Raw genomic sequence first — 6,000 nt, 5'->3', positions numbered from 1 at the left:
GAGGAAACCCGTGCAGACACGAGGAGAAGGTGCAAACTCCACACAAAGAGGCCCTCGAACCCAGGACCTTTTTGCTGTGAGGCGACAGTGCTAACCACTACGCCTCCCGTTCTGTGTACAATTATGTCCGAAGGGGCTAAAGTAGAAAAGGTTTAGAACCCCTGATGTAAGATCTGTACTGTAGTGAGTTGGTTTTCATGCACATGGAGTTTATTCTGTAAAGACCTGGCAACCCTGCGCATCACCAGCACTCTGAGTGCTAGTCTGTGTTTGTCTTGATTAGCTTAGCCTGCTAGTGCTGCAGGAGGGTGAAGGGATTTTATTCGTTTCGTTTTGGCGTAAAATGAACGTTTTTGAACATTTCCTCTGGATGTGCTGGTGAGGTGCGTTTTTACTGTTTATTTATCTCAACAGAAAAGTCATTGTGTGTTGTTTTTGTGATAGCCGAGCGGTTTCCTCTGGGCAGTGGCCTCCTGTGTATAGACGTTAAACTAAGGGATTTTGACTGAGGTGTTTGTTGCTAACAGTTCCTTCAAATGTCAGTTAGGAAAAGGATTATTTTGTGGTAATATGCAGCAGTATTGTAGATAAACAGCTCGGTAAGTATATTTCTGTCAGATGTGATGTTTGTGCGCTGTCATTGTCATGAAACAGCAGTAATGATGTCGAAGGAAGATGTTTTCCTTGTAAAATATCACAGGAACATTGTTTATGATGTGTCACAGACATGAAGCTGGAGACCTGTGCCATGACTGCAGCAATAAAAACAGGATTATAATACATTATTTAAAAAAAAAAAAGAAGAAGCTGAGGTGTTGCTGCTCGTCCAGCATGCATTGTTTCCCTTTTGTCTGATGTAACACTTGGGATATGATATTGTTTTGTTTTTCCTCTTTCCTGAGAAATATCTCAGTCATAACATAACAGTACACATTTCTGATCAAATATTATATCAGTCAGATTTCCCTTTCATGCAAAACACTTTTTTTAAGGGTCATTTTTAATCATTTAACTAAAGGTAGAGCAATTCATCTTATTGCTGATATTCATACAAGTATTTCATATAGGCTATTGTAGCAAAGTGAGAGAACAGTCAGTGTTAGCCGTACTTGTCCCACGCATATCCATCTCTAGGGTCCCTCGCACAAGGGCCACCTATCCCGGGGTTCCAATGTCCATCCCACTTCTGACACCATCTGTACCTTGAACCCAGGTCTATAGGGAGAAGCCGTACTTGTCCCACACACATCCATCTCTGGGGTCCCTTGCACAAGGGCCACCTATCCCAGAGGTCCCTCATACAGCTCTCACACAGGGCTTCGATGTCCATCCCACTTCTGACACCATCTGTACCTTGAACCCAGGTCTACAGGGAGAAGCCGTACTTGTCCCATACGCATCCATCTCTAGGGTCCCTTGCACAAGGGTCACCTATCCTGGGCCTTCGATGTCCATCCCACTTCTGACACCATCTGTACCTTGAACCCAGGTCTACAGGGAGAAGCCGTACTTGTCCCACACACATCCATCTCTGGGGTCCCTTGCACAAGGGCCACCTATCCCAGAGGTCCCTCATACAGCTCTCACACAGGGCTTCGATGTCCATCCCACTTCTGACACCATCTGTACCTTGAGCCCAGGTCTACAGGGATAAGCCGTACTTGTCCCACACACATCCATCTCTGAGGTCCCTTGCACAAGGGCCACCTATCCCGGAGGTCCCTCATACAGCTCTCACACAGGGCTCCGATGTCTATCCCACTTCTGACACCATCTGTACCTTGAACCCAGGTCTACAGGGTGCCGGACCTGCACCCTGACTACAACACCAAAGAGCCAGGCTTGTTAGTATGGCAGTCAGAGCACATACTCAACTGTAGCGACGGGCACTCCGTCACAGCTATTTATACATATTTTCATGAATGGATGTTGTTTGAATTAAAATATGCATTTCACTGTGAAGGCACTCGACACAAAATCTAGCTGAGAAATTATTTCTTTATTGTTGAACTGAGAAAACGTTATTATTATTATTATTATTATTATTAATAAAAATATTTTTAAGCCATTCAGAATAAAATCTAACGTAAATCCAAGAATAGCTAATCAACATTTCCTCTGTAATGTAATATTAATTAGGGATACATTTCTTTGGCATGTTTAATGATGGATGTTATTACAAAGCAGCATTACAGAAATATATATGAATTTAGAAACTAATGAGCAAGCCAGAGCCAATGGTGGCAAGGGAAAAACTCCTTGAGAAGACATGAGGAGAAAGAAACCTTGAGAGGAACCAGACTCAAAAGTGAACCCATCCTCATCTGGGTGACCTCGGATAGTTTGATTTTTATAAGTGACTCGCTTCTATCAGGGCTTTCCCCAGAAAAAAAATTATCAGAGCGGTGCTACTGATGCGGAGCCCAGCCTGTAAGGGCTGGCCTGGCCCAGAGGGCCCTGAAGCAGGGCTCGAAATTAACTTTTTTTCTTTGCGTCCCCCAGTGGTCCCGAATTCTGTGTTGTATTGTCCCGAATGGAAGCAATAGTGTCCCCATTTTTTTCCTCTCTGAAATAACCAGTGGTTAATATTATCATATGAAGTTACTATTATATTTGTAACTATGCGATTTTGAACCCTTTATATCATTTTTACAATAAGTCACAAAACACAAGTGACACGTGCTATACATCATCTACTTCAAAATTACAGTTATTCCATTTTCAGTTTATTAAACTTTGGCGATCTCACTGTATGAATAGATACCCATTTATTTAACGGGGCCAACTAGCTCATTCAGAAAATGTTTCAACTCACTACATCTGCAGTACACTTTAGTTGAAAATAAGACCCCTTTTATGTTCATTTCATCTACTTATACCTTGAATATCTGTTGGCATATATAAGGCCAACTTATCATTTTCACCATTACCGTTATCCATTTTTATGTAATATACCTGTTGCCCCATTCAGAGATGTTTTGAAAGCCATCAGCCATACCATCAATGGATGAAATGCCCTTGAGCAAGGCACCTACCCCCCAACGTTGCTACAGGGACTGTAACACTGTAAAAAACTGTAAAGTCACTTTGGATAAAAGTGTCATATCATATAAGTGCAAACAAAGCAATGTAATGCAAGTTTTTTTTATTGTAACCTTTAGTCATAGAAATCATTTACATTATTTACAGTGACTTTTCTGATTTTGCAGTCACAGCGCAGCCATGTTTATAATGGCAGTCTATGGGGCTGAGCGCCTGTCCTCTCCTCACTTTCAGGCTTCTCATGCAAAAACTCGTTTTTAACTCGCTCTAGTGACCTCAATTTTTACACTACAGACAAAAAAATTACATCGTGTTCAGGAGAGCCTTGTGGCACTCAATGTGAAAGAATTTTGTGACTATCTCCTTCCGTTTTCGTGTAAATCCCCGTTGTTTGGAGGGAGCGCTCTGAGCAATTACTGCCCTTTCTGTGTCTCTCAGCGCAGCGTGCGGGTGGGGAGGGGCTGCTTGCTCTCTCACACACACAGCGCGCTGCTCCCTCTCAGAGACACACAGGCTTGTCGCCTCAACGCAAATCATTCATTCACAGAGTGCAGCTCAGGCCCTGCAATTGTGACTGCTACGCGCACTGCATCACTCTCACAATTTCCCCCATGTAGAACTTTTTTTTCTAGATCTATTTTTTTCCATTGTCCCGGGATTGTCCCAGATATGATAATTTTGTGTCCCGATGACATTTTTTATGGTCCCCGGGACGTCGGGACACCGTTAGTTTCGAGCGCTGCCCTGAAGGCTGCTAAATTTTGTGTGTGTAGGGTGGGGAGATTTTTAAATTAGAGACTTCAAATGATGCATTCTGGTGGGCTGATTTAGGCACAATTCAGCATTATTAAATTTGTTGTTTTTTACCTTGTCAAATATGCAAGGGGCAAAATTTAAAGGGCAAAATTCAATTTGAAATGAAAGCACTGGAAGCAGTCAGTTCAGAGAAATATTTAATATTGGTTGGCATTGAGTGGTATATCGGATGTATTCCATTCAGCTAGCATGATATTGAACGAGTCGAAGACGAGTAGCTGAAGGGAATATATCCGATATACCACAACAAAAGCCATTTATTATTATTATTATTATTATTATTATAATTATACATACACATTTGATGGAACAACTATAGATTTTACAAAAAGTTAAGAACGGGTAACTTGCCAATATTGAATGCTGATTCTGATTGAGTGTAATTCAATGTTTTGTCAATCCAGTGTACATGTACAAAGTCAAAGTTCTAACAATAAAAATGGTACAAGTCCAAAAAGCCTGAACAGCAACCCAACTTATGTACAAGTTATACACAACTTATATCCAGGTTGACAGTTCAAGTTCAAAGTTACTTTTGGTCGTAGTTAATTGTTACATTGCAGTTGTTCAAAACAAAAAGTCTTTGCTGAGTGAAGTCCTCTTGTAAAAGTCCTCTTGTCACTTTTCCTCACCTCCAAGTAGAACTTTGACAATATTTCCGCTATTGCGCTCTCTTCCAGTTTTTCAAGGTGCGTTGGTCTGTTTTTCTCTTGTAAATATGCGTGAAGAATATCCAGGGAAGTTTTGGTAGCCTTTTGGGTGTTCAGCACGTCTTTCTCTTTAAATTTTCCGCTTTTAATGAAACAAGCCTCGCAGCCATGTTTGTGTACAAACTGTCGGTCACTCGCAAGCGCGGAAGTTTTACGTCTCCGACGTGTCTCTTTTCCATATGTTTAATGCGGAAGATTAAATGCGTGAAGAATATCCAGGGAAGCTTTGGTAGCCTTTCAGGTGTTCAGTGCGTCTTTCTCTTTTAAAATATATCTTCTGCTTTTAATGAAGCAAACCTTGCAGCCATGTTCAGGGCTCTACATTAACTTTTGAAACCACTTGTCCTGTCGGGCAAGTTGAAAGGAAATTTACTTGTCCGAATGTGAAGTTGACTTGTCCGAAAAATATTTGAGAAAAAAACCCCACAAAAACTATTTGTAACCCAACAATCTTTATGGCATTTGTTTCCGAATTCACAACATATGCATAATATCTATGAATCAAAAGTAATCAATACTTGATATACTGAGGCAAAAGTTCAAAAATATAGTAAAACAGACTGATTGATACCATAATTCACCAACTATTATGCTGAAGTTCAGAAGCAATATATTCCAATAGAGTAGAAATTATGAACATAAAGTTTTAAGAACAAAATAACTGTACTATGAGATCCAGAAACACTAACCATTATATATACACAGATCAGTACTCTGCAGTTCAGTAACAAATATCACAAAAACTAACGTTATCATAAATTTTATGACTTGATGAGATATCACTAGTTTGGACAAGAGAAACAAATAACAACAATGCTACAAATAAAAATGACGGATAACAAAATTGACTGATTAATACTGTAAATCACTGATTATTATACACTGAAATCTAGTTATCAAATGACAAGATAATATATCTTGTTATGAAAACCTCCACACCTCTATTGACTCACAGATGAATGGATACAAATAAAGTTTCTATTCATCTTCATCTATCAACCCTTGAGTTCTGCTCCATCAATTGGACTCCATCAATCATTAATTTATTTATGAGAAATTGAAAACCAGAAAATTAAAATTATATATATTTTCATTTTTAAATTATTAATTTTGAACATATATCCTCCACTGATTAATTGTTGTTTAATTATTCAGTGTGGCTCCTGTATGGTATTTAATGGTTAAAAAAAAGATAATTACAAATAATCCATAATTATATCTAAATTATAGAGCCCTATGTTTCAAATCCCTAAACTCCCATTACTAATTAGTTAATTAATACAGCCCGTAACCTAATTAGCAGCCATTTGACAGCTTGGTATTTCATAGATAACTTTCCCCACTCCTACCTCACTCCCTGTCAATCCACACGCGCATGCAGGCGCACATTCCAAGCCCAGCACACGCTCAGCTATAGAATGAACACCACCAA

General features: G+C 39.6%; 1 protein-coding gene across 5 annotated transcripts in view; it reads left to right on the top strand.

The window, feature by feature from the left end:
• The first annotated feature begins 251 nt into the window (after positions 1–251).
• Positions 252–6,000, top strand: part of usp20 (ubiquitin specific peptidase 20) — a 101,679-nt gene continuing 95,930 nt past the window's right edge. For 4 of the 5 annotated variants that reach the window (XR_009651898.1, XR_009651899.1, XR_009651897.1 and 1 more), the window contains exon 1: positions 252–383. The gene's annotated coding sequence lies outside the window, so the exon portion shown is untranslated. The remainder of the gene's footprint in view (positions 384–6,000) is intronic. The other variant, XM_060913103.1, reaches the window with a different exon arrangement.

The sequence above is a fragment of the Neoarius graeffei genome, chromosome 28 (genome assembly GCF_027579695.1).
Source record: "Neoarius graeffei isolate fNeoGra1 chromosome 28, fNeoGra1.pri, whole genome shotgun sequence".
NCBI classification, from domain to species: Eukaryota; Metazoa; Chordata; class Actinopteri; order Siluriformes; family Ariidae; genus Neoarius; species Neoarius graeffei.
Note: the sequence above shows the minus strand (reverse complement) of the source record. Positions and strands in the feature narration are given on the sequence as shown.